The sequence below is a fragment of the Ovis aries genome, chromosome 14 (genome assembly GCF_016772045.2).
Source record: "Ovis aries strain OAR_USU_Benz2616 breed Rambouillet chromosome 14, ARS-UI_Ramb_v3.0, whole genome shotgun sequence".
NCBI classification, from domain to species: Eukaryota; Metazoa; Chordata; class Mammalia; order Artiodactyla; family Bovidae; genus Ovis; species Ovis aries.
In genome coordinates, this window is record NC_056067.1 from 50364221 (window position 1) to 50385985 (window position 21765).

Here is a 21765-nt window from a genome sequence, read left to right on the forward strand (position 1 = left end):
TATCCGAAGATATCATTTCTAGAAGAAATCTAAACATGGATACAATAAACTTCTTTAAAAAACAGAAACAGCCTCCCAGACTTAGAAACAGTACTTATGGTTACCAAAAAATGAAAATTTGGGGGCAGGGAGAAATTAGTAACATGAGAATAACAGATACACTAGTGTTTATAAAATAATCCATAAGGACTCAGTGTAAAGCACAAGGAATCCTGCTCAACACTCTGTAATGACCTACATGGGGAACGAAGCTGAAAAAGAACATATAAGTCATGTGTAAATTATTCAAGTTGCTGTACACCTAAACAAAACAAAACAAAACCCACCACAGTGTAAATTGTCTATATATTCCATTTCAAAATAAGTGGCAAAAATAGAAAGCCAAAAAAAAAAAAAAAATGACTCTATTCTCCTCAGGACTTGGGACCTGAGCTGATGTCACATCCTTGGAGCCTGAGTAGGCTTGGGTCCCCAGACTGGACTGTAGTGGGGCTGAGGGTCTGGGGAGGGTACGCCAGGCAATGAGCCCCCCAACCGCGATAGACATGAGCTTCCTTTTCCCCTCTGTATGAGCCCTCAGTCTCCAGATCCAGGCGGGTCCTCCTGCAGCAGAACCAACCATAGTGCCCCCAAAGGATGGTGGAGCCTCTGGACTGGAAGAACTTTGCAAAGTCCCCTGGGCTCTGCGTCTCCTGATGGTGGGGTTGGGATTCCCATCTCCAGCTTCCTTCCTTAGCGTCACCCCACCTGTGGATGACACCCCCTTCTGCAGAGTGGTGTTGCAATCGGGATCTGTCCTTGGGATGGAGGGTAAGGGGGAGGAAGTAAGGGGGGACACAAGTCTTAAGCATACCCACTCTCACTGACAACCCAGAAATAGGAAGTGCCCTAAGGCTCTGGTTGCGCAGGGACCCAGAGTTGGGCATGAAGAAATGCTGCCACCTTGTGGCCATTTCCCACAACAACCGCTTGAAAGCCGAAGCTAGTGGGTATACACAAGCCTGCCCTTAAGAAATGCCCGGGGGGTAAATCACCGGAAAAGAATTCAAAACAGGGCAGACCTTCAAAAAGTTAATTGCAAGAGGTAAGTTGTACTCACAGTGTAGAAGATAAACAGGGACCTGGAAAGATACTCAACATCACAAATTATAAAGAACTGCAAATCAGTACTAGAATACGGTTTCACCCTACACTGATCAGAAGGACCATCACCAAAAAGTCTATTCTCCCAGTGTTTATTGCAGCACATGAAGCAACCTAAATGTCCACGAACGAAGAAGTTGTGGTATGTATATACAATGGAATCATCAGTGCAGTTCAGTCGCTAACTCCTGTCTGACTCTTTGAGACCCCATGAAATCGCAGCACGCCAGGCCTCCCTGTCCATTACCAACTCCCAGAGTTCACTCAGACTCGTGTCCATCGAGTCAGTGATGCCATCCAGCCATCCCATCCTCGGTCGTCCCCTTCTCCTACTGCCCCAATCCCTCCCAGCATCAAACTCTTTTCCAATGAGTCAACTTTTCCCATGAGGTCGCCAAAGTACTGGAGTTTCAGCTTTAGCATCATTCCTTCCAAAAAAATCCCGGGGCTGATCTCCTTCAGAATGGACTGGTTGGATCTCCTTGCAGTCCAAGGGACTCTCAAGAGTCTTCTCCAACACCACAGTTCAAAAGCATCCATTCTTTGGCGCTCAGCCTTCTTCACAGTCCAATTCTCACATCCATACATGACTACTGGAAAAACCGTAGCCTTGAGTAGACGGACCTTAGTCGGCAAAGTGATGTCTCTGCTTTTGAATATACTATCTAGGTTGCTCATAACTTTTCTTCCAAGGAGTAAGCGTCTTTTAATTTCATGGCTGCAGTCACCATCTGCAGTGATTTTGGAGCCCCCCAAAATAAAGTCTGACACTGTTTCCACTCTTTCCCCCTCTATTAGCCATGAAGTGCTGGGACAGGATGCCATGATCTTCGTTTTCTGAATGTTGAGCTTTAAGCCAACTTTTTCGCTCTCCCCTTTTACCTTCAGCAAGAGGCTTTTTGGTTCCTCTTCACTTTCTGCCATAAGGGTGGTGTCATCTGCATATCTGAGGTTATTGATATTTCTCCCGGCAATCTTGATTCCAGCTTGTGTTTCTTCCAGTCCAGGGTTTCTCATGATGTACTCTGCATAGAAGTTAAATAAGCAGGGTGACAATATACAGCCTTGACATCCTCCTTTTCCTATTTGGAACCAGTCTGTTGTTCCAGGTCCAGTTCTAACTGTTGCTTCCTGGCCTGCATACAGATTTCTCAAGAGGCAGGTCAGGTGGTCTGGTATTCCCATCTTTTTCAGAATTTTCCACAGTTTACTGTGATCCACACAGTCAAAGGCTTTGGCATAGTCAATAAAGCAGAAATAGATGTTTTTCTGGAACTCTCTTGCTTTTTCCATGATCCAGCGGATGTTGGCAATTTGATCTCTGATTCCTCTGCCTTTTCTAAAACCAGCTTGAACATCAGGGAATTCACGGTTCATGTATTGCTGAAGCCTGGCTTGGAGAATTTTGAGCATTACTTTACTAGCGTGTGAGATGAGTGCAATTGTGCAGTAGTTTGAGCATTCTTTGGCATTGCCTTTCTTTGGGATTGGAATGAAAACTGACCTTTTCCAGTCCTGTGGCCACTGCTGAGTTTCCCAAATTTGTTGGCATATTGCGTGAAGCACTTTCACAGCATCATCTTTCAGGATTTGAAACAGCTCAACTGGAATTCCATCACCTCCACTAGCTTTTTTCGTAGTGATGCTTCCTAAGGCCCACTTGACTTCACATTCCAGGGTGTCTGCTCTAGATGAGTGATCACACCATGGTGATTATCTGAGTCGTGAAGATCTTTTTTGTACAGTTCTTCTGTGTATTCTTGCCTCCTCTTCTTAATATCTTCTGCTTCTGTTAGGTCCATACCATTTCTGTCCTTTATCGAGCCCATCTTTGCATGAAATGTTCCCTTGGTATCTCTGACTTTCTTGAAGAGATCTCTAGTCTTTCCCATTCTGTTGTTTTCCTCTATTTATTTGCATTGATTGCTGACAGAATGTGGTCCACTGGAGAAGGGAATTGCATGCCACTTCAGTATTCTTGCCTTGAGAACCCCATGAACAGTATGAAAAGGCAAAATGATAGGATACCAAAAGAGGAACTCCCCAGGTCATTAGGTGCCCAATATGCTACTGGAGATAGTGGAGAAATAACTCCAGAAAGAATGTAGGGATGGAGCCAAAGCAAAAACAATACCCAGTTGTGGATGTGACTGGTGATAGAAGCAAGATCGGATGCTGTAAAGAGCAATATTGCATAGGAACCTGGAATGTCAGGTCCATGAATCCAGGCAAATTGGAAGTGGTCAAAGAAGAGATGGCAAGGGTGAACGTCGACATTCTAGGAATCAGCGAACTAAAATAGACTGGAATGGGTGAATTTAACTCAGATGACCATTATATCTACTACTGCGGGCAGGAATCCCTCAGAAGAAATGGAGTAGCCATCATGGTCAACAAAAGAGTCCGAAATACAATCTCAAAAACGACAGAATGATCTCTGTTCGTCTCCAAGGCAAACCATTCAATATCACAACTATCCAAGTCTATGCCCCAACCAGTAATGCTGAAGAAACTGAAGTTGAACGGTTTTATGAAGACCTACAAGATCTTTTAGAACTAACACCCAAAAAAGATGTCCTTTTCATTATAGGGGACTGGAATGCAAAAGTAGGAAGTAACAGGCAAACTTGGCCTTGGAATGTGGAATGAAGCAGGGCAAAGACTAATAGAGTTTTGCCAAGAAAATGCACTGGTCATAGCAAACACCCTCTTCCAACAACACAAGAGAAGACTCTACACATGGACATCACCAGACGGTCAACACCGAAATCAGATTGATTATATTCTTGCAGCCAAAGATGCAGAAGCTCTATACAGTCAACAAAAACAAGACCGGGAGCTGACTGGCTCAGATCATGAACTCCTTATTGCCAAATTCAGACTTAAGTTGAAGAGAGTAGGGAAAACTGCTACACCATTCAGGTATGACCTCAATCAAATCCCTTATTATTATATAGTGGAAGTGAGAAATAGATTTAAGGGTCTAGATCTAATAGATAGAGTGCCTGATGAACTATGGAATGAGGTTCGTGACATTGTACAGGAGACAGGAATCAAGACCATCCCCATGGAAAAGACATGCAAAGAAGCAAAATGGCTGTTTGGGGAGGCCTTACAAATAGCTGTGAAAAAAAGTAAGTCAGAGAGCAACAAATATTGTATATTAATGATATATATGGAATCTAGAAAAACGGTATTGGTGAGCCTGTTTTCAGGGAAGGAATGGAGACACAGATATAGAGATGGGGCTGGTGGACTGGGGAAGGAAAGAGTGGGGCGGATGGAGAAAGTCCCATCGACATAGTTACACAGCCATGTCTCAGACAGATAGCCTGAGAAGTTGCTAGCTAGTGCAGGGACCCGCCAGGCGCTCTGTGATGAGCCAGAGGGGTGGAATGGGGGAGGGAGATTCTCAAGGGATGCGATATATGCATATAAATATAATTACGACTGATTCACTTTGATGTATGGCAGAAAACAACATGACATTGTTAAGCAATTTTCCTCCAATTAAAACATAATAAAAATTGTTGGGAGCCAGCGTGAGGAACTCCGCCCATGGCAAAGGCCATGAGGAAGGAAGCTTGGCACACGCAAAGGTGTGATCAAGCCTCAGGAAACCCCCTGTTCCCAAGCATCTACCCCAAAACCAGAGTACTTTACGGGAGCTCTCCCCCATAACCATTTCTCTCAGAGAAGGAGTTAACTTGCAGCTCCAGTTAATAAAAATTCCTGGGTGTGATAAGAGTGTTTCAACTTATGAACTCTGGAGGTTCTCTGGCCTGCCTGATCAGGCTCGTTCGGCCGCACGTGATTGTTTACAGCCTCCCAACTGTGAGAGGCACGGGATGTTTTAAAACTTTCTAAAAACAGACTCTTTTGAGAAGTTAGAAGATTATTAGTATAGCATTAGTAGGAATTATATTGGTGAAGGGTTTTTTCATTTGTCCTGCCAATAATTACTGCTAATTCCCTGCCCTGGGTGTGACAAGGATGTCTCAGGTCAAACCTCTCTGCTGACAGACTAGCTTGTGTGACAACCTCTCAACCATAAACAGCACAGAGAGTTTGGAGTATTAGCATAGGGCTTTTTTCATTGATGAGTCAATGATTGCCATCAGGCCTCCATATCCTTAGGCACCTGGGAATATATTAATCAATGTATTTGGAATATAGAAAAGGAAATATAGTAGTTTTTGATGTTAGCAATACTAGACTTTTGATTTAATGAATCTTCTTTTTTGTTATACATCACTGTACTTTGTTATAAATCACTATAAATCACTATGCTATGTAACTTTATCACTATCTTAAAACAAAATAGATCTTAAGGGGAACATTGGTGAAGGGTTTACATTTGTTGAGCCAATATTTGCTGCGAAAACTTCATATTCCTGCCCTTATAATGAATATAACTAGCATATAGGAGAAATAAGTATTAACCTTTAAGATTAATCATGTTAAACCTTAGGTTAAGTAAATTCCTTTCTTGATTATAACTCACTACACGCTCACCCTATAGGAATGCAACTTTATTTGGAGGGTGGCGCCTGATTTAAGAAAAAATCACCCCTGGAGAAATAAGTTTTCTGGTTAACTGACCTGTATCAGAAAGAGCCATAAAATGTCAGCAGACCTCATGGCTAAAAGATGATAAAACTCATAAGACCTTTGTATAATTTTATATGAAGCACCTGATTGTGACAAGATTCAGGTCTGCTGACCCCCGCGTGACTCTGTATTCATCCCTATGTATAACAAAAAGGTATATAAACAAACCTGAAAAAGAAAGAAATCAGATCAGTTTCTGGAAAGACTGATTCCCCCGTGTCGTTTCTTTCTCGCTCCCCGTTTTCCTGGCTGAATTCCCATCTGAAATGTGGGTACTTACCAAGCCTGCTAATTCTGCCTGGGCTTCTGAGATCGGACCAGGGAGGCCTCACTGCCCCCTCTCCTTTGGGAAAACGGAAAGACGGCTGTGGCCTACTTAGGTGGTGATTGGGATTCCATGTAAACCAGTTATTCAGCCTCTTTTCTCCACTAATTCTCCCACTACACTATCTGTTTCGAACCTCCATCTATATCTGAAATTAAATAAGTGTTTTCCAGGACGCCAACTCCGTCCACACCTTCGAATCACCCTGGATCCACCGGTGCTGGACCCCAGCAAAAAATTTTTTAAAGATTGATATCCTAGGTCGCTTGAGTCCTGTCTGACTCTTTGTGTGACCCCCATCGACTGCAGAGTCCATGGAACTCTCCAGGTCAGAGTCCTGGAGTGGGTAACCTTTCCCTTCTCCAGGGGATCTCTGCAGCCCAGGGATCAAACCCACGTCTCCAACACTGCAGACGGATTCTTCAGGAGCTGAGCCACATGGGTGGGAAGCCCAAGAACACTGGAGTGGCTAGCCTATCTATTCTCCAGTGGATCTTCCTGGACCTAATGAAGCTGAACATTTTTGCACAACTACGGAAAACACCGACTAGAGAGCAATGACATACTGGACGGGAGAAACTAGTGACAGGGTCACGTAGGATTCACTAATACGAGGACCTGACCAAATAAGCAAGCTGGCGTGTGCGACAAAGCGGCAGCAGACGCACCGATAGTTTGAATGACTAGTGGTTTCTAGCCGGAGGGCAGGGGCTTCACTTTGGGGGAGGAGGAGTGGGAGGTACAGACCGCTGGGAGGAAGACAGGCTCCTCTGTCCATGGAGTTCTCCGGGCAAGAATACTGGGATCGGGTTGCCATTTCCCTCTGCAGGCCGTCTCCCCCACCCAGGGAAGGATCCCGTGTCTCCTGTGTGTCCTGCGTCGGCAGGCGGATTCCTGAACACGAGTGCCACCTGAGAAGCCCTAAGACGGCTTCAAGGAGGGATCCTACACCACGGGGAACATAGGCAGTGTTTTGTAGGAGCTGTAAATGGAAAGCGCCTTTCAAACTTGTCAGTGCAAGAACTGAAGTTTAGAATTTAAAACAAAGGAAGCGAGCTGAGCCTGGGTGTGTGAGTAAAGGCTCCCTGGACTGGAGCCCAGGGAAAGTGAGGGAGGCCAATGGCGAGAGGTCTTGGGGTGGGGTCTAGAGGGTGGGACAGAGGGCAGGCTTTCCAGGCTCCAGCTGGCACCGGGCTGAGAAGGGCAGGATTTTTGTCAGAGAGGGTCTGGGTGGGGCCTCCAGCATCTGGAGGAGCTGTGTAGGAAAGCGAATGCCCACCTCGGAAGTCAAAAGTCATGCTTCAGCCGAGTTTGAGAGATGCTGAGATGTGTGAGTAGGTGAACCAAACTGAGACCAGAGTGGAGGCAACACAGATCCAGGGTCCAGGGAAGGGATGGCATGAGGACAGAAGCGTCTAGAACACAGGGAGTGGGGAGGGAGGAAAGGGAGGAGGGTGTTGACCTAGGAGCACGCAGAGCCGAAAGGGTATGATCCCCACCAGGGTTCTTGGAGTCCTCAGTCAACAGACATTGATAAGAGGCCAGACAGGAAACTCAGACAAGGTTTTATTGGAGCTCTGGGTGCATCCGGAAGGGAGTCAAACAAGTGACAAGTTGCCTTGTTTGCTCCTGCGGGGTGAGGGGGTGTCGGGGCACATGGGGGGAAATCTGGTCCATTAGATGGGGTGAGGGCCGGCTGGGTCCAGCGCTGGGCTGGAGGGCTGGAGGGCTGAATGCGAGGTCTGCCCAGCCCCTTGGTGGTGCTCTGTGCAGGCATCTCGACCAGGACCCCCGCCTTTGTTCTCCAGCTCCGAAGGGGTGACTGGAGTTTGGATCTGTTTTCTTTTTTTTAATCTCGTGCATCATTTGCCCCAGCCGTTCACGTCCGTAGAGTTATATTTCGGCCCTTGTCGTTTCCTTGTTGTCTGTGGCTCAAGAAGACGTGCCTCCACGTGGAAGCACTGCAGTCCAGGTCCCAACGTGTCTGAAATCTAGAACCTGGAGAGCGGGGAGGGGCAGAGAATCGAGGATGGGGCAGGCCTAGGAGTGTGCAGAGCCCAGAAGAAATCCAGAAAAGCCGGGGATGGGGGGATGAGTTTAGGGGGCAGGGGGTGAAGAGAGGGGCATTGCCCTGAGGGATGGAGGGGGGGGGGCAAAGTCAGGGTGAGGAATAACTCTGATGGGGAGGGACGGGGCTGCATTCCCAGTTTCCCTCCTCGAGGCAAAGAGAGGCCTCCGGTGCAGCCAGCGCTGCTGGAACCGCCAGCCTCCCGGGCCCCGCCTTGGGAAGCACGGAGCTGCTTGGAGTCCACACCCACCGCCGTCCACAAGCTTCCCCTCCGGGGCGGTCCTTACACTCCGGGGGCTCCTCGGCGGCGCAGAGCTTCTCCCTGGCTCTGTTCTGACCCTATTCTGTCCCTTGAAGACGGGCGCCCGCGCCCTGTGCCCCCGCCTCGTCTCGGGGCCGCCCGGGTTCCTCCGGCCCCTCCGCTGAGCGCGGGAGCCCGTCTGCGCAAGCGCCGCCCCCGCTGCGCACAGGCCGCCGCCTCAGGGCTCCCCGCGCCCCGGAAGGTGCCGTGTGCAGGCACCTCGCAGCCTTCCGGGCCGCTGGGACTCAGGGCCCTCAGCCCTCCTGCCCCCACGACCCTGTCCTTCCAACTGCTCCTGGCTTCCCTGCAGATCTCCTTGCCGACATTGGGCCTCTGTGTGCTGGGGCCAGATTTCCCCCCAACCTCGCCAGAAGGCATGAGGGATCTTTGTTCCCCGACCTGGGTCCTACCTTCAGCCCACGAATTTGACCGGTGGAGCCTTAGCCAGCAGACCACCAGGGAAGCCCCTACATGGATTATTTGGTGAAAGATTTCCTACAGACAAAAGGCTGGTGGAGGACTTGACTGGGGGTTTCTTCTGGGAAAGCCTCAGTGGGTCCTGCTTGGTTACAATCCGGCCCTTCCCTGGTCTGCCCCTGCCCGGCGGCGTCTCCGCCCTCCAGGAGAAGGAAGTCAGCACAGAAACAGGCGGGAGGCCGCGTGAGAGTTCAGATGCCCTTTATTTCTTTAGAAGTGAAGCGTACAGGTTGTCGGGGTGGCTGAGCGGTAAAGAAGACGCCTGCAGCGCAGGACATGCCGGGGACTGGAGCCTGGTCTGGGGATGCGAAAGATCCGCTGCGGTAGGAAACGGCAGGCCACTCCAGTCTTTTTGCCTGGGAAACCGCATGGACGTTGGAGCCTGGGGCGGGCGGGGGAAGTGGGGGGAGGCACAGCGCAAAGGGTCACAAAGAACGACTGAACAGGCACACAGGCCGGAAGGTAAGATTTGGGCGTTGCCAGCAACAGCAAAAATTCGGTTTCTATGTTTTGTCGTGCTTCCTGCAGCGGAGGAACCAATAGGGGAAGGCAAGCTGGTAATCTTTTCCTCCTGAACACTGTTACCATCTTGGTAGCGATGTCCCTCCAGGTTCAAATCAGTCCTGTTGGTTAGGCAGGCACGTTTGGCACGTGTAAATCATAAATCTTGCTCATAAAGATCCCACGGTGATAAACTTTTTAAACTTGAGCCTGCATTTTCTTGAGACTTGGCGAAGATAGCATAGATCCTGAAGTGGTAGAGAAATAGAGATTAAACCGTAAAGACTTCAGATCTCTTTTGACGAAACATCGCCTTAAATATATACGAGATCTTACTCTGCAAAGAACTCAGGCCCAGCTGGTTCCATGCCACGGAACCTATCTTTTTCAGGGCCCATCTCACCAGAGGTTTGGCGAGGGGTTTCAGCAGCCGATTGAAGGGCGTCGGGGCCTGCTCCATTCTGTCTACTAGTAATTGATGTTCTACAAACCTACTCGCTTTCTCTGTGAGAACACGAGCAAGTGTATCTTGAAGAGTTTCCATTAGCTCGGTCTTGGTTAGAGCAATCAGTCTCTCCATGCCAGAAGAGTGAGCTTGTCTGAGTGTGTCTGTTCCTTTCAGTCCAAGTCCCGAATTTATTTTCTTGCTCTTTCTTGAAGGAGCAAGAAAGAATGCTCCACTTTTTTAGACAAGGTGGGCTTTTTACAACAGCTCAAAAGAGTCTCTAAGGGGCAGTCTCCCCCAGTTAAAAAGTGGAGAGTTATTGCTGCGCTTACAACTGCAGTGTTTCATTTAAGTCCGCGCTTACAAATGCAGTGTTTCTAAGGTTCCCGTAATCTGGGGAAGGCTCACTATGAAGTCCATGTCTGGGACTGACGTCAGGTTAGTCTGTTGTTCAAGGGTGTGCGAATGAATGGAGACCAACACCGTCATCAACTTTCATTGTCCCTAGTTCTACTGCTAGTCAGAAAGTCGCATCTGGTACCGACTTGGATGCCGGGAGCCAGCACGGGAGATCCCACCCGACTTTGACTGCAAGGAAATTAACTATGATGATAGGAAGTATGAGGATAAATAATAGACATAAAGGGTCGAGAAGTTTTTAGGTAAACTCTTTAAAAGAATTATATTTTGTTTTTCCGGATGCTTGGGAAGTTAGAACTTTAGGGTTTTGCTAAATTCAGTAAAACGATGAGAATGCACGGAAGACTGAAATCAATTTTAGATAAGACACTGAAACACTGACTCCTGAACAAGTCAGTGTTTCTTTATCTTTACCTTCGTATGAAGAAAAACACTAAATATGTTTATTAAACACACATCTTGCACCACCTAAAGAGAAATTATGCTTTATGAAATCTAATGTTCGTAAAAAGAAATACAATTCAATTGCTTGTTTCTTGGTTTTCAGTTTTCAGGGATTTTAAAACTGCAATGTATTTACAGTTCCTAAAAATGGTAAGAGAATGGAATGCAAGTAGGATATATGTTTGCTGCGCAAAGAAGATACAGAAAATCACAGTAGTCTTTCTTGAAATGTAAGAAGAGGATAATTTTGCTGGTTTGGACAGGGGGAAACAAGAGACACGTCATGTGGATCCAAAAAAATGATACATGTTTTTAAAATAGGGAGGATTCCTTTTAATAGTCAGCTGGTACAAGACTGGAATTTGGTTTTTCCTGGAGTAATGAGCTGCCTTGGAGAGCAGATGGGAAGTCTCCTTCTCTAACTAACTTTGAGTGTTCCAGAGGAACTGTGAGGCAGCTCAGAGGCAAATATTCGATTAACCAGCATGACTGGTGTGTTCACTACCTTGGGGAGCATTAGCAAATGCAAGTCCTCTAGACATTACTGTGGCTGGTTGCTATGAACAGAGACGCATTAAAAATTTTGGAAATCCCAGAAACCTGGTATGTCTCGATGTTCCCGAGTCATAGTTCCGGTTCCTGGAATGCAGTTTCTGAGCCCATTACATTGTGCTCGTGTGTGTCGCCATGTCTTGCAGTCACTCACAGATAGTTCTCATCCCCTGATGGTTTTCGCAGAAGTGCTTCATGGAGGGAAGACCATTTTGAGAAGCACTGGTCTCTGATGAATCTGACATTCAGTTCAGCTCAGTGGAGTCGCTCATGCGTGTCCGACTCTTTGCGACCCCGTGAATCGCGGCGTGCCAGGCCTCCCTGTCCATCACCAACTCCCGGAGTTCACTCAGACTCAGTGATGCCATCCAGCCATCTCATCCTCGGTCGTCCCCTTCTCCTCCTGCCCCCAGTCCCTCCCAGCATCAGCATCTTTTCCAGTGAGTCACCTCTTCGCGTGAGGTTTCCCAAGTACTGGAGGTTCAGCTTTAGCATCATTCCTTCCAAAGAAATCCCAGGGCTGATCTCCTTCAGAATGGACTGGTTGGATCTCCTTGCAGTCCCAGGGACTCTCAAGAGTCTTCTCCAACACCGCAGTTCAAAAGCATCCATTCTTGGGCGCTCAGTCCAACTTCACATCCGACTCACGGTCCAACTCTCCCATCCATACATGACCACAGGAAAAACCATAGCCTTGGCTAGACGGACCTAGGTCGGCAGAGTGATGTCTCTGCTTTTGAATATACTATCTAGGTTGGTCATCACTTTTCTTCCAAGGAGTAGGCGTCTTTTACTTTCATGGCTGCAGTCACCGTCTGCAGTGATTTGGGAACCCTCCCACCCCCACCCAAATAAAGTCTGACCCTGTTTCCACTGTTTCCCCATCTACTTCCCGTTAGGAAATTTAAAATGAAGTGAAAGTCGCTCAGTCGTGTCCGACTCTTTGCGACCCCATGGACGGCAGAGTCCATGGAACTCTCCAGGCCAGAGTACCGGGGTGGGTAACCTTTCCCTTCTCCAGGGGATCTCTGCAACCCAGGGATCAAACCCACGTCTCCAACACTGCAGACGGATTCTTCAGGACCTGAGCCACATGGGAAGCCCAAGAACACTGGAATGGCTAGCCTGTCTATTCTCCAGTGGATCTTCCTGGACCTAATGAAGCTGAACATTTTTGCACAACTACGGAAAACACCGACTAGAGAGCAATGACATACTGGACGGGAGAAACTAGTGACAGGGTCACGTAGGATTCACTAATACGAGGACCTGACCAAATAAGCAAGCTGGCGTGTGCGACAAAGCGGCAGCAGACGCACCGATAGTTTGAATGACTAGTGGTTTCTAGCCGGAGGGCAGGGGCTTCACTTTGGGGGAGGAGGAGTGGGAGGTACAGACCGCTGGGAGGAAGACAGGCTCCTCTGTCCATGGAGTTCTCCGGGCAAGAATACTGGGATCGGGTTGCCATTTCCCTCTGCAGGCCGTCTCCCCCACCCAGGGAAGGATCCCGTGTCTCCTGTGTGTCCTGCGTCGGCAGGCGGATTCCTGAACACGAGTGCCACCTGAGAAGCCCTAAGACGGCTTCAAGGAGGGATCCTACACCACGGGGAACATAGGCAGTGTTTTGTAGGAGCTGTAAATGGAAAGCGCCTTTCAAACTTGTCAGTGCAAGAACTGAAGTTTAGAATTTAAAACAAAGGAAGCGAGCTGAGCCTGGGTGTGTGAGTAAAGGCTCCCTGGACTGGAGCCCAGGGAAAGTGAGGGAGGCCAATGGCGAGAGGTCTTGGGGTGGGGTCTAGAGGGTGGGACAGAGGGCAGGCTTTCCAGGCCCCAGCTGGGACCGAGCTGAGAAGGGCAGGATTTTTGTCAGAGAGGGTCTGGGTGGGGCCTCCAGCATCTGGAGGAGCTGTGTAGGAAAGCGAATGCCCACCTCGGAAGTCAAAAAGTCATGCTTCAGCCGAGTCTGAGAGATGCTGAGATGTGTGAGTAGGTGAACCAAACTGAGACCAGAGTGGAGGCAACACAGATCCAGGGTCCAGGGAAGGGATGGCATGAGGACAGAAGCGTCTAGAACACGGGGAGTGGGGAGGGAGGAAAGGGAGGAGGGTGTTGACCTAGGAGCGCGCAGAGCCGAAAGGGTATGATCCCCACCAGGGTTCTTGGAGTCCTCAGTCAACAGACATTGATAAGAGGCCAGACAGGACACTCAGACATGGTTTTATTGGAGCTCTGGGTGCATCCGGAAGGGAGTCAAACAAGTGACAAGATGCCTTGTTTGCTCCTGCGGGGTGAGGGGGTGTCGGGGCACATGGGGGGAAATCTGGTCCATTAGATGGGGTGAGGGCCGGCTGGGTCCAGCGCTGGGCTGGAGGGCTGGAGGGCTGAATGCGAGGTCTGCCCAGCCCCTTGGTGGTGCTCTGTGCAGGCATCTCGACCAGGACCCCCGCCTTTGTTCTCCAGCTCCGAAGGGGTGACTGGAGTTTGGATCTGTTTTCTTTTTTTTAATCTCGTGCATCATTTGCCCCAGCCGTTCACGTCCGTAGAGTTATATTTCGGCCCTTGTCGTTTCCTTGTTGTCTGTGGCTCAAGAAGACGTGCCTCCACGTGGAAGCACTGCAGTCCAGGTCCCAACGTGTCTGAAATCTAGAACCTGGAGAGCGGGGAGGGGCAGAGAATCGAGGATGCGGCAGGCCTAGGAGTGTGCAGAGCCCAGAAGAAATCCAGAAAAGCCGGGGATGGGGGGATGAGTTTAGGGGGCAGGGGGTGAAGAGAGAGGCACTGCCCTGAGGGATGGGGGGGGGGGGGCAAAGTCAGGGTGAGGAATAACTCTGATGGGGCGGGACGGGGCTGCATTCCCAGTTTCCCTCCTCGAGGCAAAGAGAGGCCTCCGGTGCAGCCAGCGCTGCTGGAACCGCCAGCCTCCCGGGCCCCGCCTTGGGAAGCACGGAGCTGCTTGGAGTCCACACCCACCGCCGTCCACACGCTTCCCCTCCGGGGCGGTCCTTACACTCCGGGGGCTCCTCCGCGGCGCAGAGCTTCTCCCTGGCTCTGTTCTGACCCTAGTCTGTCCCTTGAAGACGGGCGCCCGCGCCCTGTGCCCCCGCCTCGTCTCGGGGCCGCCCGGGTTTCTCCGGCCCCTCCGCTGAGCTCGGGAGCCCGTCTGCGCAAGCGCCGCCCCCGCTGCGCAGAGGCCGCCGCCTCAAGGCTCCCGGCGCCGCGGAAGGTGCCGTGTGCAGGCACCTCGCAGCCTTCCGGGCCGCTGGGACTCAGGGCCCTCAGCCCTCCTGCCCCCACGACCCTGTCCTTCCAACTGCTCCTGGCTTCCCTGCAGATCTCCTTGCCGACATTGGGCCTCTGTGTGCTGGGGCCAGATTTCCCCCCAACCTCGCCAGAAGGCATGAGGGATCTTTGTTCCCCGACCTGGGTCCTACCTTCAGCCCACGAATTTGACCGGTGGAGCCTTAGCCAGCAGACCACCAGGGAAGCCCCTACATGGATTATTTGGTGAAAGATTTCCTACAGACAAAAGGCTGGTGGAGGACTTGACTGGGGGTTTCTTCTGGGAAAGCCTCAGTGGGTCCTGCTTGGTTACAATCCGGCCCTTCCCTGGTCTGCCCCTGCCCGGCGGCGTCTCCGCCCTCCAGGAGAAGGAAGTCAGCACAGAAACAGGCGGGAGGCCGCGTGAGAGTTCAGATGCCCTTTATTTCTTTAGAAGTGAAGCCTACAGGTTGTCGGGGTGGCTGAGCGGTAAAGAAGACGCCTGCAGCGCAGGACATGCCGGGGACTGGAGCCTGGTCTGGGGATGCGAAAGATCCGCTGCCGTAGGAAATGGCACGCCACTCCAGTCTTTTTGCCTGGGAAACTGCATGGACGTTGGTGGGGGGGGTGCGCAAGTGGGGGGAGGCACAGCGCAAAGGGTCACAAGAACGACACACAGGCCGGAAGGTAAGATTTGGGCGTTGCCAGCAACAGCAAAAATTCGGTTTCTATGTTTTGTCGTGCTTCCTGCAGCGGAGGAACCAATAGGGGAAGGCAAGCTGGTAATCTTTTCCTCCTGAACACTGTTATCATCTTGGTAGCGATGTCCCTCCAGGTTCAAATCAGTCCTGTTGGTTAGGCAGGCACGTTTGGCACGTGTAAATCATAAATCTTGCTCATAAAGATCCCACGGTGATAAACTTTTTAAACTTGAGCCTGCATTTTCTTGAGACTTGGCAAAGATAGCATAGATCCTGAAGTGGTAGAGAAATAGAAATTAAACCGTAAAGACTTCAGATCTCTTTTGACGAAACATCGCCTTAAATATATACAAGATCTTATTCTGTAAAGAACTCAGGCCCAGCTGGCTCCATGCCATGGAACCTATCTTTTCTAGGGCCCATCTCATCAGACCTTTTACTACGGGTTTCAGCAGCCATGTGAAGGGCGTCCAGGCCTGCTCCATTCTGTATACTTGTAATTGATCTTCTACAAATTCACTTGCTTTCTCTGTGAGAATATCAGCAAGTGTATCTTGAAGACTTTCCATTAGCTCCGTCTTGGTTAAAGAAATCAATCTCTCCATGCCTGAAAAGGGAGCTTGTGTGAGTGTGTCTGTTCCTTTCAGTCCACGTCCTGAATTTATTTGCTCTGCATGAGCAATAATCCTCCACTTTTTTTGACAAAGCACATAACATTTCTAAAGCGCAGTTGAATTCTCCAGTCAGAGAAAAATGCTCCACTTTTTTTTGACAAAGTCTTTTTAGAGCTGATAAAATTTCTAAAGGGCAGTTGGAAATCCCCAGTTCAGGAAGTCTCCAGTTAGCCCCTGAAGGAAGTTAATGCGGCCACAATAGGGAAAGCGGAGATGTGCCTGCAAAGGGGGCTCTCTGCTTGGGCTGAACGTGCTTGCAAACAAGATGTTCTGCCAGAGACTGGACACAGCCTTGAGTTTAATGGTCCCTTGCAAACGAGGGAACATTCCCTTCTTGTGATAATTAGGAAGAAAGGGCTCTGGACAGACTCTGCAGTAAGCAGGACTTTCACTCCCTTTGCTGTAGGATAACATGTATGCACATGAGCTGTACTGAAAAGGTTTAGTCATGCAGTCTGGAATTCTGCCAAGGGGGCTTTACAAAAATAATCGCAAGCTTGTTTGCGCAGTTCTTTTTTCCTCTGGCCGGAGTTGTGTCTTTGTCTGTCTCTTGTGTGTCTTGTCTTTGTGTCATTTCACTCGCAATCTCCAACAAGACCCTGCATTTCTTACTGTGCTCTTAAATGTGTTTCACCAAGAATTAATGTAAAGCTAGGGCAGTTCCGGTGCCACAAAGCAGATCTCTCAGTGCAAAGCTAGGGCAGTTCTGGTGTCTCAAAGCAGATCTGTCAGTGTAAAGCTAGGGTACTTCCAGTAACACAAAACAGATTTAAATGTAAAGCTAGGGTAGTTCTGCAAGGCTAAGTCGCTTCAGTCGTGTTTGACTCTGTGCAACCCCAGAGACGGTAGCCCACCAGGCTCCCCCTTTCCTGGGATTCTCCAGGCAAGAACATTGGAGTGGGTTGCCATTTCCTTCTCCATGGGTAGTTCGAGAAACACAAAACAGATCTGTAAATGCTTCTGCTTTGTGTTACCAGAACTACCCCAGCTTTACATTTAAATCTCCAGTCCATTCTGAAGGAGACCAGCCCTGGGATTTCTCTGGAGGGAATGATGCTGAAGCTGAAACTCCAGTACTTTGGCCACCTCACGAGAAGAGTTAACTCATTGGAAAAGACTCTGACGCTGGGAGGGATTGGAGGCAGGAGGAGAAGGGGACGACAGAGGATGAGATGGCTGGATGGCATCACTGACTCGATGGACGTGAGTCTGAGTGAACTCTGGGAGTTGGTGATGGACAGGGAGGCCTGGTGTGCTGCGATTCATGGGGTCGCAAAGAGTCGGACACGACTGAGCGACTGAACTGAACTGAACTGTGTTACTAGAACTACCCGAGCTTTATATTTAAATCTGTTTTGTGTTACTAGAACTACCCTAGCTTTATATTTAAATCTTGGTCAAAAATAGAGAAGAAGGTTACATGTATTTCCACTGTATATTATAATTATATTTTGAATAGATAAATATCCTTTTTTGGAGTATCATCAAACGAATATTCAGAGACGTAGAGGGTATAGTAGCCCTGACAAGCACAAGGAACCGATTCAACATAATTAAGACTTACATGATTTTCACACAACAGTAGGATATAAATTCTCTTCAAGTTCTCATAAACTAGGAGACACTGGAACACATGCAGGGACATAAAGCAAGGTACAAAAATGTCATGGTCTAAAGGTATTAAAACCATACACAGTCCATTCTCTTATCACTGTTGAATCATGTTAGAAATCAGTATCAAAAGAGATTTTAAAATAACCAATACATTTTCAACTGCAATGTGACATATACTATTGACTTTGACTTATACACTGAATCCTCCCCGAACTTTTAGGATTAGTCATCATGGCGGCAAACAAGTGGGCGTGAACTCACCTCTTCCCTCAAGTGGCGCCATGTTCCCTGTCACACACTCACTGGCCAGTGACTTCACCCCCTGACTTCTGTCAGAGAAAATAAATTCTGGGCGTGGACTGAAAGGAGCAGAAGCACTTGAAGTTTTCCCCAGGGCTTTACTTCTTTCACTGAAGAAGCACAAGACCATGGAAGTTCTAGGGGGTATGGTTGCTGAATTCCTCACAGAGAAGGTCAAGAAATTCATAAATAATGAAGTAATGATATATGGAATGGAGCAAGTCCGAGAACCCTTAAACTGGCTGGTTGCATACCTGATGAAAAGGATATTGTACTTTTAATCCTTATTAAACGGACTTGTACTACATACAGAAGATAACATCCATGACATACAGCCGGTTATACCTGAATTGTTTAAAAAATAAGCTCATGTACGTCTTTAAAAGCATAAAACACCAACCAGCAAAAGTGACTGATTTAATTTCTATTGATATATCCGTTCGCTATCTGTACTATCTTCAGAAAATCTTAAAAGGACGTCATATATTATTGTTTAAGAAGAGGCATCATTGTGGCAAGTTTAAAGCAGAGATTTAAGCTTCCTTGCTAATTATAAATACCAGTTGCACCTGCCTACCAAAGAGTGATTTCAAACTGAAGAAATGTCACTAACGTTACGATAACGAGTCTGGAAAAAACACGTCGGATTTGAATTAATACATTGGCTCCTAAATTGCCATTTCCGCAAACACTGGGAGAAAATTTGAAACCAAACTTTGGCTGTTACCGTCTTACCAAGTCTGTCTGCCTTTTTGACAATAAATACAGCTGATCCTGGAGAAACGGTAGCTGTGGCCTCCTGCCTGGTCGTGTGCTGACTTTCTTCTCCTGCTGGGCTGAGGGTCCCGCAGGCGGGCGCAGCGCAGGCCACGGGCCGGGCCTGCAGGAGCCAGGAGGCAGCGGGGCCGAGGGCGGGAGAGGCTTCAAAGGGGAAACTCCGGCGGGGAGCCCTGAGGAGGGGGCAGTGTGGCGAGCAGGGCAGCGCTGGGCGCGGGGCTGGGAGGCCGCTTCCCGACCTGAGGGAGAAGGGCCGGCGGGGCCCTGGGGACCTTGAGAGGAGTCGCGGGGCACAGGGCCCGGGCGCCGGTCTTCAAGGGACAGAACAGGGGGAAGGAGAAGCTCTGCGCCGCGGAGGCGCCTTCGGAGTGGAAGGACCGCGCCGAAGGGGAAGCGCGCGGCCGGTGTGGATCCAACAAGCCCTGAGCTGCCCAAGGCGGCCGGGAGGCTGGCGGCTCCAGCAGCGCTGGGGGCGACTCGGGCCTCTTTTTTGCCTCAAGAACGGAAACTGCGCAAGAAGCCCCCCGCAGCCCCCCACTTCCCGCCGCCGAGTTACTCCTCACCCCGACTTTCCCCTCCCGTCCGTCAGGGCAGGATGTGTTCATCCCCGGCCCCCTCAATTCGTCTCCTCTCCCCGGCTTTTCTAGACCTTTCTGGGCTCTGCACACTCCTAGGCCTGCCCCATCCTTGATTCTCCCCCCCTCCCCTCTCCAGTTGCTAGATTCTTCCTGCTCTGCTCACCACGGTCTCACTCGTCCTCCATTTCCTCCCCTCCCCCATCTCGTGTTCTGGATTCTTCTGTCCTCGATCCCCTCTCCTTCCTCGGCTCTGGCTCCTTTTCAGCCTCCGCTAGGGTCTGAGTCGGTTTCATCCACTCACGGGTCTCAGCGTCTGGCGAACTCTGTGGAAGGACGTTTGGCGCCCCCGGGTGGACATTCTCTCTCCTGCAGGTCTTCCTCCCCACCCAGACACCCCGACCCCGCACCGCAGAGCAACCCTGCCCTTCTCAGCCTGGTCCCAGCTGGAGCCTGGAAACCCTGCCCTCCGGTCCTACACTCTAGTCCCCGCCCAAAGCCCTCAAGTCCTTTCCTTTTTTGAACCGCCCACAGTCTCAACTCTAGCTTTCTCTCTCCTCCCATTCCTCCTGGGTCCTGACATCCTCTACTCCCTGCTCATTCTCTCTCTGCCTTTCTAGCCCCAGAACTCCTGTGTGTCAGCTGATTTGTGTCTGTCTGTCCCTAACCCCCTTCACAGGCAGATGCACAACACATAGAAACATACACACACACACAGATGCCTGTAATCATACGAATACACATACATATACCCACACCTGCATGTCCACACAGATTACATTGAGACATACCGATAAACACACACAAATATACACGCACATATAAACACACACAAACATTTCCCTATGTCCAAACACACACACGTATATATAGACAAATATACACACACATACTTATTCACACACACACACACAGGTGCACACACATAAACACACACAGGTGTAATGAACACGCCTCCCCCTGGGCTGGGCCTGGAGCGCGTCCTTTCTCTTAGTGACTGTTTAACCCTGACTGTGCTCTGGAGGGGCTTCCCTGGTGGCTCAACTGGTAAAGAATCCACCTGCAATATGGGAGACCTGGGTTCGATCCCTGGGTTGAGAAGATCCCCTAGAGAAAGGAAAGGCTACCCACTCCAGTATCCTGGCCTGGAGAATTCCATGGACTCTATAGTCCATGGGTGCCGGGGGCCAGCGTGAGGAGCTCCGCCCATGGCAAAGGTCATGAGGAAGGAGGCAGGCAAAGGCGTGATCAAGCCTCAGGAAACCCCCTGTTCCCAAGCATCTAACCCCCAAACCAGAGTCTTGTTTTATGCTCTCACCTACACCTCTGACTTTACTGGGGGCTCTCCCCCATATCCGTTTCTCTTGGAGAAGGAGTAAACGCGCAGCTCCAAGGCAATAAAAATTCCTGGGCGTGACAAGAGTGTTTCAGCTTACGGACTCCTCTGAAGGTTATCTAGCCCACCTGCATAGGTTCGTCCGGCCACATGTGATTGTTTACAGCCTCCCAAGCTGAGAGGCATGAGATGTTTTAGACTTACTAAAGGCAAATTATTTTGGGGAGTTAGAAATTATTAGTATAGTGGGTTGGTTAGGAATTATATTGGTGAAGGGTTTTTCATTTGTTGTGTCAATAATTGCTGCTAATTCCCTGCTCTGGGTGGGACAAGGATGTCTCAGGTCAAACCTCTCTGCTGACCGACTAGCTTGTGTGACAGGATTATCCATACTCCTGCCACTTGATTGTTTACTACCTCTTAACCATAAACAGCACAGAGAGTTTTGGAGTATTTTGAGAGTCTTAATTAGCATAGGGCTTTTTTCTTCTTGTTGAGTCAATGATTGCCGCCAGGCCTCCATATCCTTAGGCACTTGGGAATATATTAATCAATATATTTGGACTATAGAAAAGGAAATATGGTAGTTTTTGATGTTAGCAATACTAGACTTTTTGAGTTAATGGATTTTCTCTTTTGTAATAGATCACTGTACTTTGTTATAAATCACTGTGTCCTTGCTATGTAAAAATGTAACTTTATCATATCTTAAGACTAAATAGATCTTAAGGGGAGCATTGGTGAAAGGATTTTCATTTGTTGGGCTGATGTTTGCTGCTAAACCTCCATGTTCCCTACCCTTATAATGAATATAACTAACATATAGGAAAAATAAGTATTAACCTTTAAGCATATAGGAGAAATAAGTATTAACCTTTAAGACTAATCATGTTAACCTTGGGTTAAATAAATTCCTTTCTTGATTGTAACTCACTACACCCTCACCCTATAGGAATGTAACTTTATTTGGAGGGTGGTGCCTGGTTTAAGAAAAAACACCCTTGGAAGAAATAAGTTTTTTGGTTATCAGAAAGAAAGGATCATAAAATGTCAGCAGGTCTCACTCATGGCCAGAAGATGATGTAATATCCCTAAGACCTTTTTTTATACATTTATGTGAAGCACCTGATTTTGATAAAGGTCAGGACTGCTGACCCCCGCGTGACTCTGTATTCATCCCTATGTGTAACAAAAGGTATATAAGCAAACCCAAAAATAAAGAAATCAGAACAGTTTCCAGAAA

The 21765-nt window shown here is 48.8% G+C and overlaps 1 long non-coding RNA gene across 1 annotated transcript; it reads left to right on the forward strand.

Annotated features, from left to right (window-relative positions):
* The first annotated feature begins 14292 nt into the window (after positions 1-14292).
* On the forward strand, positions 14293-21765 carry LOC132657765 (uncharacterized). The gene is made up of 2 exons (XR_009596353.1): positions 14293-15232; positions 17755-21765. It is a non-coding gene; the product is annotated as an uncharacterized LOC132657765 (long non-coding RNA).